Raw genomic sequence first — 19299 nt, 5'->3', positions numbered from 1 at the left:
ACTTAGCAAAATAAGTATCATTCTGCAATACATGTAGCTCCTCAAATTAATGATTCGGTTTCTCTTTTCCATCTAATTTTGCCACTATTCCCTTTTTAGGTTTTCAAAATTAATCCTTCTACATTTTTCTCTATTTGTCTGATTTAACAATCAACCCAATAATGTTATTCAAACTTAAATTATCTTACACAAAATGCAATGTATTTTACCATTTCACCTAATACTATGATAAAAAAATATAATATACGAGAGCACCCACAAATGACATTTATGCATAGCAGGGATAGAGCTAAGATCAATTCAGTCTTTTGAAATTTTTAAAATTATAAGTTCGTTTGATGGTAAAATTATATTTTGCCCTCCCAAAGATGGAAAAAATTCAATTTAATCCTTTTAAAACTCTAAACTAACAAGCATTACAAAGAAAAATTGTACTTTGACCCTTTTAAATTTTATAATTTAATTCCTTAAAAGATAAACTTCTAGCTTTATCCTTATCATAGTAAAACTCGAACCTATATGCTTAAAATCTTAGGACCTTTGCTTTTTCCACTTCCCCTTTTATGATAGCATTGATTTTCTTTTACTATACATGTTTGTAGTTCATGATTATTCTTTTCAATAATATTGTTTTTAAGGTTGTAATTCGTGTTTTTCCAATGAAATTGTTAGTTAATAGTACTGGTAACTTAAGCAAAAATGGGAAAAATACGAGAAAAGATGCTTCTCTCTTCCAAGATTTTTTAATCTAAACTGATTAATAAATAGATAAATATATGAAAATCTTACTTAGGGGAATGTCCAAAACATTAATTAACCACAAAGTTGCAGGCATTGTTTTGCTCATACAGCTGAACCAATTAATAAATTTGTTTTATTTCTGGCCAATCGATTTCAAACTATGGAAGGTGAAAGAGCTGAGAGGGAGAACGTTGGTGGTGTACATAGAAAGTTATTGTCATTACGTTCATATACTGCAAACTTGCTGCTGCTACTCCATTTACTGTTGGGTGTTCCCCTTTGCAGAGTTTTATGGAACGCTGCTCCTACAATTAATAATCACGTAATTGTGGAATATCTAGCTGGCAAACATGACAGTGTATTGCTTCTTTGTACATCTCCAAATGTCAATTAAATTCCACCATTCATTCAGAATTAACTAACTCATCATGCACTACTCATAGCTAATATAATAAATTCAACAAATCTATGGGGGAAGAAAAAAGAACAGTAAAGAGTATGATATTTAGGGTTTTAATAAATGTAATGTGAAACTAAACAAGCTAAGAACGCCCATAATTACTAAGTAGAAATGTGGTATTAAGGGTAAATAAAAAAAGAGTTGCCCGGAAGATGTGCTGCCATGCTGTATATCTTCCACAGCAAAGGCTCCACCATTGTCGCTCTTTTCTCAACTGTACATCAGAGTGACAAACGGAGAGGACGATACTGGCTCCAGATTTCAACGCTTTCACAGTCTTGAAAATTGTGTCAAAGTAGAGAGAGAGCAAGTGGGAAAGAAACAACACGTAAATGTCAAATCCTGCATCTCCAGCCCAGGTTGTCGAGTCTTCAATTATATAATAATCATAATATTATTATTATTAATGCATGAACCCTTCATTTCAAAACCAAACAAAATTTAATAATTTAATAAGGGGATTCAAAGCAAGGTACCCTTCCTTCCCTTAAGCTTAGGCTTTGATTTTTTTTTTTTTCTAGTTTCTATCAACACACTACCAATCCTACCTGGCTGGCTGGTTTAACATGGTCATTGTTCACTCTTCTCCATATGCATAGTCACGTGCTAATGCACTCTTTCTTTTTTCTCTTTCTCTTTCAAAGGTCTACGCCATTTGAGAGAAAAAGGCGAAGAGTGGAGGAGCAGTTGAAAAAGAGTGGTAAAGGTGTAAACAAAGTTTTGGAGCTTTTCGCTACTCCAAGTCAATTTGGTGTCTGAATCGAGAAAAAAGGGAGATACTCTATAAAGCAAAAACCAACGTACAAATCAAAGGGAGGGAGGGGCTTACGTTACGTAGGTTCCATCTGTTTATTTGTATAAAATTTTCGTTTCTCTTGTGTTGACACGCCCACGGTCTTCTTGCTCCCATCCCCATTAACCCATCAAAAAGATATGTATCTTTCCTCGTTTTAATTAAAATGATTGTACTAAGTTTTTTTTTTTTTTTGATAATTACAATCTCGCCCAAGGCCCTAATTAAACTACTTCCCCTATAGCCAGTAGCATTGTAATTAGTGAACGTTGTAAGTACATTAAAGACCTCTCTGTTTGTTTTGTTTTGTTTTCTTCTCTTTATTTTCTTCTCCTGCCCTGCCCTGCCCTGCCCACTGCACTGCTCTGCTCTGCACTTACCGGCATCCATCCAGCTCGTGAAGTCATGATCCTTTAGCCATCGGGTTTATCCTACTGCTTCCCTTCCTCTTGAATCATCTAATATTAATCCTATTCAAATTAGTTTATTTATATCTATTGATTCTAACTCGCAACTTATGAAGCAAAAGCAGTCTAAACTAATACCTATTAACCAGCTACAAGTATGAGATGCTTTCTCTTTTATTTATTTTGTAGCCCACTTTGATTTGACCCATTGGATCCATAAGATTCAACCCAAAAACATTCATAAATTTGAGCCACTTCTAGAAACTAAATGCCAAGCACCCTTGCCTTGCGCAGAGGTGAATGTAAAGAAAAGAAAATGCTTTGGACGAAATTTGTGGTTGTTAAATAATGTAGCTTTACAGATTTGGCATATGTGCATGAGAATAAAGGTAGATAAAAGACATGGTCTTGTTCTGTTGATGACATGAGCTACCAAATTGACCAGTGCCATAGCTCCACTGCATGCATTTAATACCAGGTTGCTCTCTCTCTCTTCTTCCTCTTTCAGTTGTCCTTTTCGTTTTTTTAATTTTAATTGGTGTGAGATTTTATTAATCTAATAAAAAGATTGCCAAATTTATAGATTTTTTTTTTTTTGAAAGTGTCTGATTAATAAGTACTTAGATTGGTAGGAATAAAAACTAGAAATTGTTGATCATGCAGTTTAGTATCAAACATACATCTATGGACTCTAATTATGGATCTAAATCCAACCAAACTCTCGAGTATTGCAGCCTCGTTACAGTACTTCAGTGTCAACTTTTATTAGAGTAAAACCTAGTCAAAGATGTGGTGAAATATTTGAGAGTGAATCTCTCATTTTGATCTTCATATTTCTATTTTCAATTTTCAATTTATTAGTTTTCAACGGGACGTGAATATATATTCATTTTTTATTATTTAATAATTATATAATTGAAGTATAAGAAAATAATATATATAATTAAATATTTTAAATCACAATTGAGTATAAATATAATAATATATTGATATATGAAAGACGTTATCCTTCCAATTTTACTTTGATTTTGAGTAACATAAATATCTTAAAATTAACTTAAAACAAATATAAATTAGAGTTTGATTTAAGTTATATACAAATAATAGATAAAATTAATTCTGTTTTTAAATGTATTATCAATCAAATTAACAATTTTTTTAGTTTTAATATTAGAAACTAATTTCTTTAAAATTTACATTCTAAATATATCTTATAATTTAAAATCAAATAAAAATGTTATTAATTAAAAATAAATTTAAGTAGAATCAAAATATTATGAATAAAGTGAGACAACTATGGAGTTTATACCACATAATAATACTATGTAATAAATTAAATTTCACCACTTAAACCGAACATGATTAGTTTAAAATTATAAAACATACGAGAATACTTATAATTATACCAAAAGAAATAATTTATTCAAATATTAAAAAAAAAGTAAAATGTTAACATTTTCGATGAATTTACTCCAAACAATTTATTCAAATATTAAAAATGTAAAATGTTTAAAAAATATTTTATTCAAAATTCTCCAAACAATTTCTACTATTACACTGAATGAATTTACCCTTCAATTCCACGCCATCATTTACAAGTAGAGGTGTACATGGTCGGATTAGGCCTTAATAAAATTTTAAGCCCGTTTGATAGGTCTATATTCAAAAATGGGTTTAAAATTTTATCCAAGTTCAACATAGATAAAAAAATGTTAAAACCCAAGTTCAATCTAACTCGTCAGTATTAAAATTTGTATATTATTTTTATATAAATTTTTTAAAAAATATAATAAAAAAATATTAAAAACATTACAATAAATATTTCCCAACAAATTGAAAATAAAATAAAAAAGTTTTTATACTTAAATAACACTAAGATAAGTGCAACTTAACAATCAAATGCCTCTAAAATAGTAGCAAAATTAACAATAAAAAAAGAATTATACAATATTCAAACAATAACAACAAAATGGCAGCAACATAATATTAAAATGACAGTGAAATAGTGAGAAAAGGACAACAAAATAATAGTTTTTTTTTTTACAAATTCAAGCTGAATGAAAAAATAACGTTATATATTTTTGTCTACGCCCTCTTACTTTTTAGGCTATGGACAAATCTGTTCACAATATGCGACTGCCAAAAAAAAATTGATGAGATGAAAAAATTGAAACATATTGTTATTAAATTTAATTATTTAATTTAAATGGATAAAACTTTATTAGATATCTCACATTAGTAGATAAGATTATACCTTTTATTAGTTATTAGTTTAATGTTACATTAAATAATAAAAAAATTATTTAGTATTATTCGAGTCAATTTATAGTTTAATTAAATAAATAAAACTCCTATTATTATATAAAAAACATTAATTATGATCATTAATATAATATTTTTATATTGTTGAAATAACTTTAGCTATTATTAATAATTAATTAATAATATAATTGAATTAAAAATCTATTATATTAAAAATAAAATATATTTAATGTTAATTTTGTAATATAAGGAATAATGTTTTAGATTCTAACACCATATGTATTACATGTGATTTTATGTATTTAATATTTAATTAATCTTTAAAATATTATATTTTTAATTACAGTAATTAGCGTTAAATATTCTTTTAGTTGAATTATTGAATACAATTAAATTATATTAACTTATCAATTCAAATAATAATTAAAACATTTTTAACATATTCAACATATAGTATAGTTTTACTTTATGTAATTAAGGCAAAGTAACATTATTCAAAATAATACATAATTAAGTAATAATAAAGATGCTTATAATCCTATTTAAGTAATGACTCTACTTGATTAAATCTTAATTTAATTGACATCGATATTATTTTTAATACATAACGTGAGTTTTAATTTTATTTTTTTAGGTGGATTATCTTTATTATTAGAGCTTCATAAAACTCAACTTAACTAAAGATGAGGTGAAATATTTGGGAGAAAATCTCTCTTTTAGTTATTTGTCTTTCTATTTTGAGTTTTAAATTTACTTATAAACATTGTTAGTCGTAGCAATAGGACATGTGAGTTTTGACTTTATTTATTATGTATCAATTATCTTTATGGTATCAAACTTCATAGAACTCCAATGAGTGATCATTTGTGAGTGTGTTTTCCTTTCCCAATTTAACTCACTTCAAGAGATCCACTAAAATATATTTTTCTTTAGTTTTTTTCATGGCCACCATTACTAGTCTTGATACCCTAATCGCACCATCCAAATCATCCAATTCAATCTAGTATCTCAGGTTCCAATCAAATTACTTGGTAGCCATGACTTTACCGCATGGAAGGTTCAACTCCAAATGTTATTGTATGGTCTCGACTTATATTGTCATCTTAATGGATCCACCTTTGCACTTTGAAAATCATCATTGCCAACAATAGAGAAACATAAAACATTGCTTGCAAACATTGGTTCCATTAGGACAAACTAATCGAAACTGCGATTTTTGCATCAATAGTCTTCACAATTACTTTTACAGTTGATAGATTATTGTAACCTACAAAAATAAAATTCACTTGAAAATATAAATTAGTAGTTAGCAACAGATAAAATTGTATTTATAGAGATTGGTGATAACTATATTTCATAAATAAAAAGGGTGAAGGGGTTAGTGTTGGAAAATATGGACATCCCATATATAATAATAGTAATTACATGTTATTATTTATTACCATAAAAGATTAGCCAAAATTAAAAGTGATCTAATTCGATTAAGATTTATTATGCTTTATTTATTAAATAAAGTATAGGCCAAATATGTGTAAATACTCTAGTAACTAATTTTTAATTGATGATAGACTAATTAGAAATTAGGGTTAATGTGCAAAAGTTATATATATTAGTGTTATGGTCCCCAAATTACACATGTTTAACTTTTCTAACATCTCATCTTTAAAAAAGAGAGCGCCATATCCTCTAAATTACTTGTGTGCTAATTTGAAAGATCAAAACCACAAGATCGAAGATTTCACGAAATCAATGGATTCAGGTACACTTCCGTATTTAGCTTTGTTCTTGATGATTTGATATAATAGATGCTAGTTAATAAAGTTTTATATCACATATTGTTTTACGGTTCTAACAAATGGTATCCAAGTCTGTCATGTCGAATCATTGAGAAAAAATTAATTTTCTATTATTTCGGATTAATTCATTCTTAAAATTTTATGAATTTAATATTTAAATTCAGTGTTTTAATCATCCATGCCAAATCTTTTAGATTTATGTTGATTAGGATTTTAATTTTCAGTTTGATTATTTATGAAAATAGATGCAATATATGTATTGTTGTGGAAGCAAACTTTATATAATATATAAATATATAAAAGCCAGTGCAGGTTTGGTTTCATTAGAAACTGTATATGATATATTTGTGAGACTCGTATAATTGTTTAATTTGTAAATATTGTTGTATGAATTGAGTAAAATGATTAAGTTTTGATTAATTATGAATTCATATTGATATAAATTGTGTTTAGTTGGTGATAATTACAAATGATATTTCATTAACATCATAAATACATTTATTAAGAAAACGTAATCGTCATCATAGTTGTGCTGCCAATTTATTCTAGGATACGAAAGAAAGAATAAATGTGGAGTAAATAATTTTGGAATTTGGATAATATGATTGTTATATGGCTAAATCAAGAATGGATAAACTTGGTTTAATAACTTATAAAATTTGGCGTTTCAAAAAAAAAAAAAAGGTTTTATGATTTTATATATTATATTTAGTTCAAGTATAAAAGCATGCGTTTGTGTCAAATTTCATTATTTGATTGAGCGGTATGGTTGATGGATTTATGCTTGCAAGAATAGAAGGTTGTTCATGTTTTATGATAGGTAAAAATTCCCATAGATTTTATTTATTAAATAAAAATAGTTAAAGAATAAAGTTTTCGATTTTTTATTGCATCATAAAGATAATTTTTGAGTTATTTTAAGAATCGTATCTTAATCAATATTTCAATTTTAACCTTTGACTGTTATGAAATTTTTAAATTTGAAATAATAAGTTGTCAAAGTGATCTCTCTTATTGAAATTATTTTGTTTTAAAATATAAAAGGTAGTGTGCATGTAACTTAAGCTACATTAATATTGTTCGGTCCAAAGGAAGGTTAATGTTTAACAAAATTACATGTGCAACTGTGGTAATAAACATGTGATGATTATTCGGTTTTATATGTGAGCAATAAATTAGCCTAAAGGAAGATTTATTGTTCGACATGTTTTTATTGTCAGTCTTTGATTACTATAATAAGATATCACTTACAAGTTAATATTTTTGTCTAAAGATGAAATATTAATGGAGTGTTCGATATCTTGAGATGAGATTTACCTTTATTCAAATTATTTTGATTTAAATTTGAAATATTTTGAAACAAATAAATTCATATTTTGGCTTTGGATTTAATTAGGTATGTCTAATATTTTAAACAAATTAGTTGAAACAAAATGACACTAAATTGACTTGTTTTGCGTAGATTAGTTTGTTTAAAATATTAAGATGATTATATATTTTTGTGATTCATGTATTTATTAATTGACCCAAAAGGTAAGTTAATATTTCGCAGAATTTCAAAGACACTTGTGGTGATAAATGTGTGACAATTATAAAGTACTTTATGTGAGCAATAAGTTAGTTCAAAGATTGATTCATTGTTTCACATAATTTATTGTCAATATTTAATTACTATAACAAGAATATCACTTACTATTAATTTTATTGTCCAAAGACTTAATATTAATGTTATGTTTAGTATCTTGAGATGGGGTTAGCCACTATGTTTGAATTAATCATTTACTTACGAATATTGATGTGAGCTTGTTTTTATCTATTGTGTTCTATATTCAACTAGTTCATCTTCTGCTACCATAATATTTGCTAATGTAAATTATATACCCATACTTAATGGGACTAATTTCAAGGAATGGAAAAGACACTTACTTATAGTGTTTGGTTGTATGGATATAAACCTTACACTAAGGGAAGAATAAGTTGTACCTCTCACTGCGGCAAACACCCATGATGCTAAAGGGGATTTTGAGATGTGGGATCATTCAATCCGTATGAGTCTAATGATCATGAAGCACAACATTTTAGAAGCATTTAAGTGCACAAAATTTGAAGAGATTACTCAGGCCAAGTGTTTACTTGATGAAATTGAGAAACGTTTTTGTCTCGAAAATATTCAATTGATGTGCAAGTGTACACAATCGTTGACAATAATAAAGTAGTAAGTAAAATTTATTGTCTCCACAGGGACTGTTTAAGCAAATCAAGAATTGCAAAATTAATACTAAGCAAATTGGTTGGTGATAAGATAAATTTAAGTGTGATGAATATCTAATTAAACTAAGATTAATCTAACTATGCTCAAAATCAAAAGTAAACACAAAAGAAATAAGTACGCAAGTTTTTAAGAGTAATCACAATAGAATGCGTGTGTTAGAATGATTTTCCTTCCTAACTTAGAATTATTTGAACAATGTTAAAAGATGTTACGAAAATTTTGTGGCAAGTTGATAATTTACTAACCTTAATTAATTAATTTATAATGTTAACCTTATTTAATTATTAATTATATCTAGCATATTTCTATGTTTAATAAACTTACAACTTCATAAACAAACATTATACAAGGTTATGTAAAGTAATAATATTTTGATATTATTACTAATTTAATCCTAAATGATTAAACATATACCATACAAATCTTGTGTCAATTAATTAGAATCTTATTCAAATTAATTCAGTTGTTTCCCTTCATTCATAATGAATGAGAAATATATTCATGATTTTACTTGCATGTGTAAACAGATCAAATGCATATAACATCTTTAACAAAATTAAATAATATGTCACATCTTAAAAGCCGGGTTAGAAGGAATTGGGCTAGTGAATTGAGAGAGTTGTCATGTCTTATTTTTGAGTTAAGATTTGAGAAAATTTTGTAAAGTGATTGTAATTTGATTAAGTGGTCGCATTGTGTTTGTTTATGAGAGGTCTTGTGTTCAAATCCCTTCCGTTGAGTTTATTTATTTATTTATTTATTTATTTCTACACCTGACTGGTCACATGTAGGTTATATTTTGTTCTTATTAGTTTGTTAATAAGAATGAGTCTGTTGGTTCAACGGTAAGGTGTTTGTTAGCTTACTCGTTGGACCCATGTTTGAATCTTGTGTGTGTGAAACAAAGTTTAATTTTGTTTCATTAAACTATCTCGCCCAGGTATGTAGTATGTGGGTAAAATTCAAATTCTTAGCAACCAGGTAAGTGAATAATAATTGGATATTAAGGGGTTTTGGTTAGGATATTATTTTGTTTTGTTTTTCTTTAAAAATATCCCTAAAAATACTCCTCAATTTTTGTCGTTCAATGTTTCCCACTATATCCACATTCTCCTTTCTTCCTTTGTTTCCTGTAACCTTCACAATCTTTCTTTTCTCTTCTGTTTTTTTTTATGAATTTTGGGTTGTTAAGAAAATTGCTTTTACTAGTCCTTCCTCTTCGTTCCTCTCTTGCCGCCACCTTTTCTGTTTTCTTCCTTTTCGTTTTGTGGTTCGTCATATTTCTATGTTGTTAGCTTTTTTGGTCATCTTTTGGTAAGTTGTGGTCATTATTCTAATGTAGTAACGTAGTTTCCTTCTTTGGTTCACATAGAGTTAAGTGAGCTTTTAATTGATTTTAATGTTGAGTTTGAATTTTCTAGTATTGATAAGGGAATATCGTAAGAAGTACAACGATCTTCCAACGAGTTTAGAGTTGTTAAAGGTTGTTGCTCTTCTTCAAGGGTAAATATTAGTATCTTCAAATTAAAGGCTAGTTCCATTTGGTTTATAAAAATCGATTTTGTTTAGGTTGTATTAGTATATGTATTCGTTAATTAGTTCGATTTAGATATCATATATAGATTTTGTAATTGCTATTGTTGACATGACATATCAAAAGTGTTCAGGTGTGTCTTTTTAACTCAAAACCACCATGTATAATCTAAAAATTATGGAAAAAGAAAAAAAGAAAAATCGAAACTATTCTGTGTCACACAGATGTGTGGCTGGTTGTGTGCACCACATGACCATGTGTCTAGCCGAGTGTTAGGCTGTGTGAGGACACACGAATATGTGTGATTACACAAGAAAATCAAGTAGGTCGTGTGGGCCACACGGGTTAGTCATTTGGGCCGTGTGAAACTACATGAGCGTATGACCCATTTTTCTAAAATTTTCATTTAGGCCTGATTTAATCTATAGTTTTTAATTAGACCATTCGTAGGTTATAGTTTTCTTAAAAAAGACCCCAAGTGAGGTATATGTGTTGATACGTTCGGTAAGTGAGTCACATGTAGATTATATGTGTTGACAATTTTTGAAAGCATGATTATTTTTGTAAAGCATGTTTGACATCCATATTATGCTATCTATTCTGATATGATATTTAATTTGACTATGTGATATGTACATATGTTATTATGATTTTGAACGTGCATTGGGGTGGGTTTTGATATGTTAGAGGAAGAGTTTGTGGCAGTTTTACTACAATTTTGGGGGTTAAACTGCAATATAAGTTTGGCAGCTCAACTGCACCATTATGAGTGGCATATCACCACGACCCGGTGCAATTGGATGGATGGACTCATGTAGTCTTATTGGTGTGATTGTTTGGACGAAGTTGATGTGTAGTGGGTGGGGGTAGTATTTGTTTTAATATGATATGACATTTTGATATTATGTACGTTCCTGAAAATATGACATTCTGATTTGGTATATATTTTGGATATATGACATTCTGATTTGACATATGTTTCTGGTAATGTGTTTATCTCAAGTAAAGTTTTGTTTGCTATTTACATTTTGTATGTTATAAGTAAAAATTTTGTTTTGTGGGCCGAGTCACACACTGGGCTTTTAACTTACTCGTTTGTTTAATATGTTTACGGTAATCTTCTAACTTAGACTGGATGACGGGTGGGAGCTTAGATTATTTTCTTAGTTAATTAAAATATGGTGATTTTAGTAAACATCTATTTTGGACTTTTGGGACTGCAAAATATTTTTGGGCTTTGTTGGGTTTTTGTTTAGTTCGTTAGTAATCGATATTTTTCGAACGTGATACTAAAAAACCACACAAGTTAATAAAATGGATTTCGATTTTTCAAAACTAAAACTCGAAAACTTTTCTTTGCAAAATTACGTAATTTCTTAAATATTTTTCTATAAACTAATAAATAGCTTTTAATGAATGTTTACCATATTTATATTTTCTAAACATTCATTGAAATCAAAAGTTATTTTGTAAAATAAATAAAACTTGTGCATAATTTCCAAAATAACATGTAAGTGTTTTGTTAAAATATTATTTTCAGAATTATCGGTTTTTAAAGTTAGGATTTAACTGCTAGGTTTTTAAAAAAACTAATGTAATTTCTCCATATTCGGCTATAATGTCTAGGTTTAGTTTGAGTTGTTACAATCTAATTACAAAATTTAAATCATTCTAACTCCAACAAAATTAAACAATTGTGATTGTATTAAAAGCAAAAGCCTCAGTTGTAATCGTTTCTAATGGTTCTCCAAAACACAACTCATTTTGTTCCTCCTTCATTCTTCACTTCTTGCCATGACTACCAATCTTAGAAGCTCTTAATATGATTGAATGTGGCTGCTCTCAAAACCTTACAAACACTCTTTGAAGAATGAAAAAAAGGAAGTGAAAGAAAAGAGAAAAGGGAAAAGAGATGGTGAGTGAGAGATTATTGAAATAGAGAGCAAATGCCTCTTTATTTATACTAATGAGGAGCCCGTTGAGTTTTCTATTTTTAGCATAATAATCCCCCTTATTTCTCTCATGAATGGTCAACCCATTGTGTTAAGGAAGAAGGGTGGATGATATTGCTAAATTTAGCTAGTTTCATGCTTATTTAATGGGAAGGCACGTTGAAATAGGGATGGGAGTTTAATAGTCACATGAAAAATCTTTGGGACTGATTTTTGAAATTTTATTAAGTCTTGGGTGATTAAATTAAATACTTTTATAGACGATTGTGTTGGGAAATGTGCACATATTGTAGTAAACATGTAATTATTTTCTATGTATTTGAACGATGAATAAATAAATTTCACATTTCACTGTTATATCTTTTGTATTTCTGTCTTTCATATTTTGCATGCATAGCAAAATGGTGATAAGCTGTAACACCCCTACCCCGTATCCGACGCCGGAATAGGGTTACGACGCATTACCGGATAACATTCCTCATTCACATACATTTATACATTCATAATCAAAGTCCATTCAAAACATTTACAATGTGCATTATAAGGCTCTACTAGGCCTTAAAACATGCTTAGAAGTGGTTTAGGACTAAACCGATAACATTTGCAAACTTTGAGAAACTTAGAAAATTTTCTTTGATTTAAGGGTCACACGCTCGTGTGAACAGGCCGTGTGAGGCACACAGCCACCAAACATGGCCATGTCACAGGCCGTGTGAAAACAGGGCATAACTTGTGACAGCCCTAAATTGACCCTAGTCGGAAAGTGGTTTCGGGACCACTAAACCGAGTCATAAAAATAATTAATTGTTATATTCTATGCTTACTATGTGTGTGCATGCATATGTGGAAGTTTCATTCTCTAATTTTACCAATTTTATGAGAAATTATTAAATAGGGATCAATGTGAACCATGGTGAAATATGATAGGCTAATTTTAAATGGCTTATTAGTGCATGTTAACACAAGGGTGGAGTTGCATGTCAAATAACCTATTTCCTAAGGTTAGTGGCTGGCCATGACATGATGATTTGGCAAAGAAAACATGTCCTAGACATGTTGGCCTAGTGCATTATGGAAGGAAAATAAAGAAATGAAAAAAAAGGAAAATGATGAAAAAAAGAGTGTGGATGCCCCCTTGTTGCCGTGAGTTGAGGAAAAGAAAGGAGAAAAATTTTGTTGTTCATCCTTTCTCATTTTGTTACAATTGCCATGACTTGAGAAGAAGAAAAAAAGTGTCCATTCTCTCATTTTTCTTTGCATGGCCGAATGTACTAAGAAGAAAGGGGGAAGCTTGAGAAAATCAGCCATGGGAGCTTACTAGACTAAGGTGTTTTGATACAAGAAGGTATGTTTTATGCCACTCTTGAAAATGCATGCATAGTTTGGAAGATTGGCTCAAATTTTTCCTTGAATCTTGGATCGAAACTAAGTTGTTAGGTGAGTTAAATTTCGCCAAGAATGTTGTATTTCCTAATTAGTGTTTTGATGTTGTTGTGATGAAAGCATGGAGATGAGTGAGTTCGAATGTTTAACAAAAGGAGATTTTTGTGCCATTGAGTTCTTGTTGTTATGTGTGTATGTGCATGAGTATTCGCCATGCTATAAAATTTATGTTGCAAAATGATTTAATGCTTAATGTGATATATAATAGTACTTGTGAATGAGCTTGAGAGCACCTAAATTATTAGTTGGAAGTGCCGAATGTAGTCTTGGATGAATTTTAAAGAACAAAGAAATTTTGGGTGACTAGAGGCCAAGGACATTCGCCAAAGGCTTGTGTGCTAGCAAAATTTGGCCTAGATGGGGTAAATGTTAAGTGTTAAATGCAATGGAAATGCTAGATTAATGTTGCACATTCGGCTATAGTTAGGCATGTTTATGATCTCATTTAGACGATTAGACATAAAAAAGGGTGGTAATGAGGCTGAAAATTGTTGAATGGCTAGTTGGGTAATGAATGTAGCATTCGGCCATATGGGGTAAAAATGGGTCAAATGTTCGTGAAATAAAACTTTGTGAATTGATGAATTAATGATGATAGTATTGTTGATGTCATGTATATATGTATAAATATTTGGCAAGACGGTTAAACTAGTTAATTTATTGATTAGCTCAAGAAGCTAGAGGGGGAGAATCAAGCAAAAGCAAAGGAAAGAACATCGAATAGCCGAGTTGGAACCATTTTACCCAACACAAGGTAAGTCATTAAGCATATATTTGGCATTGTTTTAAATGATCATAATATCTATGCAATTGTGTTTAATGAGATGATATGTAAATGAAAATGTATGTGTATGGAATGATGACATTGTTGAATGTAAAAGAAATAGTGAAATGTGTAGAAAGTTTGCTTTCAGCACTAAGTGTCGGGCAATACGTGTGTACGGTGTGAGATTGGCACTAAGTGTGCATGCTGGAAATATACTGACCTGGGTGTGCGAGCTCGAAGGGTATGGCACTATGTGTGCGGGCTTAAATCACATGGCACTAAGTGTGCGAAATCGAGTATTAAGCAATCGTGTGTGCGTATTTATATATATATATCTCCGATCGAACAATTATATGGAGGGTGTGTCTTCATCGAGTTGAGTATGGACAGCGGAAAGAGTAAGTACCTTGAGTTCGTGGCTAATAGATACTATGTTCATGCTCGGAGTTGAGTCGGTAAGTTTTAAATCTATGTGATGATTTCAATTGCATGATTGTTGCGGAAATGAAATGATGTATGGAAATTGCTTCAAATATCCTATTGAATAGTATATGAAATGTAAATGTATGACTTGGTATGAGATTGATCCGAAGGTCTAAGGAACTATGGTATAGTTCGGTATGGTCGAACAACTGGGCCTTGTTTCATTATTTCATTTTATGATAATTTTAGTAACGGATGGTTGTGAAATGCTTATGACTTCTTGAGTTATAAACTCACTCGGTGTTTTCTTGTCACCCATTTTAGGTCTCTTGGACTCAGATCGTTTATGTGTGCTCGAACCGTTGTTGAAGTCATCACACCGGCTGGAAATCTTTTGGTATTGTCTTCGTAGTTGAACTAGGAGAACATTTGGCATGTATAGGCTACTTTGTTTTGTTGAATCTCGGTTGTAAACTTTAAGCCATGCGAAGATGGCCTATGTGGTCGGTTGAGTGTGAATCTATAACCTATAGGCACGAGCCTTAGAAACCTTAATTTTGATAAGGTGGCCATAGTTTGTATTATGTATGATGAAATAGTTGGCCATGGAAGAATTATGAAATAGTCATTGTTTGCTTTAGTACCAGATGCTGCCAGCAGCAGTGAGGTGAGATGGAAAAATCACTAAAAATAGTAGAAGTAGAATTAAATAGTGAATAAATTATGAAATTGAACCTTGATGAATCTATTTTCATATGGACGAAACGAAACGACCGTATGAGCTGTATTTTAAGAGATATTCAGGTTTTTACGAAACAGGGCCAGAACGGTTTCTGGATCCCCTGCTCTGACTTGGAAAATTTACCATAAATTATCCAGAAACAATTAGAAGTCATGCCTTATATGCGTAGATTCCCCTTTGAGTCTAGTTTCATTAGAAAGAAACAGAATGAGCATTAGAGCTCTGTACGAGATGATATCCAGGTCGTAATGCATAAAGGTCAGTGTAGTCGAACCCTGAAACAGGGTGACTTTAACTAATAAACTGTACCAATTGGCCTGACCAAAATTCTAGAAATAAATCCATGGATGGATATATGAGTCTAGTTTCAGGAAAATTGACGAAACTCATTTTCGAGTTTTGGAACTCGAGATATGATTTTAAGGTGACAGTGATGCAGTTAACTAGCCTGCCTGGAACAGAAAAAGGAAAACAAAAAAAATTTCCAAGAGAGGAATAAGTAAAGTAAGCCGGTAACACCTCGTGGTCAAATCCGTGACGGTCACGGGTTTGGGGTGTTACATTTAATTGGTATCGAGCTATGGTTTAGTCGGTTCTAGGACTACCATAGCGTGTGAGTCTAGCTATACATGCCAAATCGTTAGTGCTTAATAATGTGATGACTTCGACGGTTGAAATTTTGTTTTGATTAGCAATGGAACCCGGTAGAGAGACCCTTGGCGGATGACGTTGAAAGTGTAGCGGCTGCTCCTCGCAAGGGACACCGCCTGTTGAGCCTCGGTCATCCGCGAATAATCAAAATGAAGGGCGAAACAAGCCTTCTTCACCATGATGAATGAGTGGGTCGTGCAATATGCCCGAACCAATCCGGCTGTCCAACCATTCCCGAATTTATATAATCCACCCCAAGAGCCCGTAATGCCATCGCCATCGATCCCGTGAGGCTGAGTAAACCACCGTGGACTTGATTAGGAAGCGTGGGCCGAGGAGTTTAAGGCCATAGTTACCGATGATGCCGAAAGGGCCGAAGTTCGCTTGATAACACCATTAGAGTGTTTGATGAACTGTCATGCACACCGATGAATGTCTTAAGTGTGCTATATCTTTGTTAAGAGACTCACCTACTATTGGTGGAGGACCTTGATTTCCATAGTCCCAAAGGAACAAGTTACTTGGGATTTCTTTCAAACGGAATTTCGGAAGAAATATATTAGTCAACGGTTCATCGATCGTAAGCGTAAGGAATTTTTGGAGCTCAAGCAAGGCCGTATGACAAGATCTCGAATCTGAACATGAGTTCGTAAGACTTAGTCGGTATGCTCGGGAGTGTGTGGTGATGAGGTTGCTATGTGCAAAAGATTTGAAGAATGATTGAATGAAGATTTAAAGTCGCTAGTGGGTATTTTGGAGATAAAGGAGTTCGTAACACTAGTCGAACGAGCCGCAAGGCGGAAGAACTTGGAAAGGAGAAGAAGAAGGCTGAATTTGAAGCAAGAGATTATCGTAAAAGATCGCGAGTAAAGCTCCGTTCTCGACCGTAAAGAAATTCAGGGAGGACACTAGTAAGTCGAGGGCGATCGGGAATTTCCATCAGAGCCCGACCATCGACGGACTCCCGAGCTACTTCGGTAGCTAGTGTGGGCAATAATCGCCAAGAGAAACCTGAATGCCCCCAATGTGGAAGACGACACCTAGGTGAATGTTGGGGTAAGTCTGTTAATAGGGCCTGTTATGGATGCGGTTCGAGGGACCACTTCATTAGAGATCGCACGGAGCTAGATGAGAGGAATAAGACGCAAGGTGCAAGACCTAGTGGAACGACGGCTGGAGGTAGGCCCCCGAGAATTTCTGGAGGTAGGGGTGGTAATCAGAGAGGAACCTCTAATACGACTGTCCGATCCGAGACCCGTGCTCCTGCTAGAGCATATGCCATCCGCGCACGAGAGGAGGCATCCTCCCCTGACGTTATCACTGGTACTTTTACTCTCTTTGATACTAGTGTGATTGCATTGATTGACCCCGGCTCTACTCATTTGTATGTATGTGAAACCTTAGCATCCAGTAAGACTCTACCTGTTCAGTCTAGCGAGTTCGTAATTCGGGTGTCAAACCCTTTGGGTCAATACGTACTCGTTGATAAAGTGTGCAAGAGATGCCCCCTAATAATTCGAGAATCCTGTTTTCCGGCCGATCTGATGCTTCTACCATTTGATGAATTCGATGTTATTCTTGGTATGGATTGGCTGACCGTACATGATGCAGTGGTGGATTGCAAAAGGAAAACCATTGATTTGAGGAGTGTAAATAACGAGGTAGTCCGAGTCGAGTCATCGATTCAAAAGGAGTGCCAGTGATAATATCTTCTATGACCGCTCGGAGGTATGTGAAAAAGGGGTGTGAAACATACCTTGCGTATGTGTTTGAAAGTAAAGAGACGGAAAGGAAACTCGAATCGGTACCAGTGGTTTGTGAGCATTCAGATATTTTTCTTGAGGAGTTACCGGGATTGCCACGGTTCGAGAAGTGGAATTCGGCATCGGTTGTACCCAGACTACGCCGATTTCAATAGCCTCGTATCTTATGGCATTAACGAATTAAAGGAATTGAAGGTTCAATTGCAAGAATTGACGGATAGAGGTTTCGCTCGATCGAAGTTTTTCTCCATGGGCGCACCAAGATTGTTTGTGAAGAAGAAGGATGGAACTATGAGATTGTGCATCGACTATCGCCGTTGAATAAAGTGACGATAAAGAATAAATATCCGCTGCCACTAATTGACGATTTGTTTGATCAATTAAAGGGAGCCTCGGTGTTTTCAAAGATAGATTTGAGGTCGTGGTACTATCGGTTGAGGGTCCGAGAATCGGACATACCCAAAACCGCTTTTAGAACGAGGTACGGTCACTACGAATTCTTGGTGATGCCGTTTGGGCTCACTAATGCCTCGCGGTATTTATGGATTTAATGAATAGAATTTTCAGCCATACTTGGATCGGTTCGTAGTTGTATTTATCGATGACATTTTGGTCTATTCGAGAGATGAAATCGAACATTTGAACACCGAGGCTAGTGTTGCAAATTTTACGAGATAAGCGATTATACGCAAAGTTCAAGAAATGTGAATTTTGGTTGAGAGAGGTTAGCTTTTTGGGGCTCGTGGTGTCCGTGACGGTGTCGTGGATGGACCCGAACAAAATTTCGGCCATAGTCGATTGGAAACCTCCAAGGAATGTTACCAAAGTTAGGAGCTTTTTGGGGCTTGCCGGATACTATCGACGATTTGTGAAAGGTTTTTCGATGATAGCTGTACCGATGACGAAAATACTCCAAAAAGATGTTAAGTTCGAGTGGTCGGAACGCTGTCAAGAAAGTTTCGATCGACTAAAAACTTGTTTAACCGAGGCCCCAGTGCTAGTACAAATGAGTCCCAGAAAGAGTTTGTCATATACTGATGACGCATCCTTGCTTGGGTTAGGTTGTGTGTTGATACAAGAAGGTCGAGTTGTGGCTTACGCGTCGAGACAACTAAAGCCGCATGAGAGAAACTATCCGACCCATGACCTTGAACTAGCAGCCATAGTGTTCGCCTTGAAGATATGGCGGCATTACTTGTTTGGAGAAAGGTGTCATATTTATTCGGACCACAAGAGTCTAAAATATTTGATGACTCAGAGAGATTTAAACCTGCGACAAAGACGTTGGCTTGAG

The 19299-nt window shown here is 32.7% G+C and overlaps 2 long non-coding RNA genes across 2 annotated transcripts; one reads left to right on the top strand and one right to left on the bottom strand.

Moving 5' to 3' along the window:
* Positions 1-1210: 1210 nt before the first annotated feature.
* Positions 1211-2123, bottom strand: LOC128295533 (uncharacterized). Its single transcript, XR_008286036.1, has 2 exons — positions 2031-2123; positions 1211-1570 (listed from the first exon to the last, which is right to left on the bottom strand). It is a non-coding gene; the product is annotated as an uncharacterized LOC128295533 (long non-coding RNA).
* On the top strand, positions 1437-2173 carry LOC128295532 (uncharacterized). The gene is made up of 2 exons (XR_008286035.1): positions 1437-1560; positions 1846-2173. It is a non-coding gene; the product is annotated as an uncharacterized LOC128295532 (long non-coding RNA).
* The last annotated feature ends 17126 nt before the right edge of the window (positions 2174-19299 follow it).

The sequence above is a fragment of the Gossypium arboreum genome, chromosome 7 (genome assembly GCF_025698485.1).
Source record: "Gossypium arboreum isolate Shixiya-1 chromosome 7, ASM2569848v2, whole genome shotgun sequence".
In the NCBI taxonomy this organism is placed as follows: domain Eukaryota; kingdom Viridiplantae; phylum Streptophyta; class Magnoliopsida; order Malvales; family Malvaceae; genus Gossypium; species Gossypium arboreum.
This window is presented reverse-complemented; position numbering and strand designations above follow the sequence as displayed.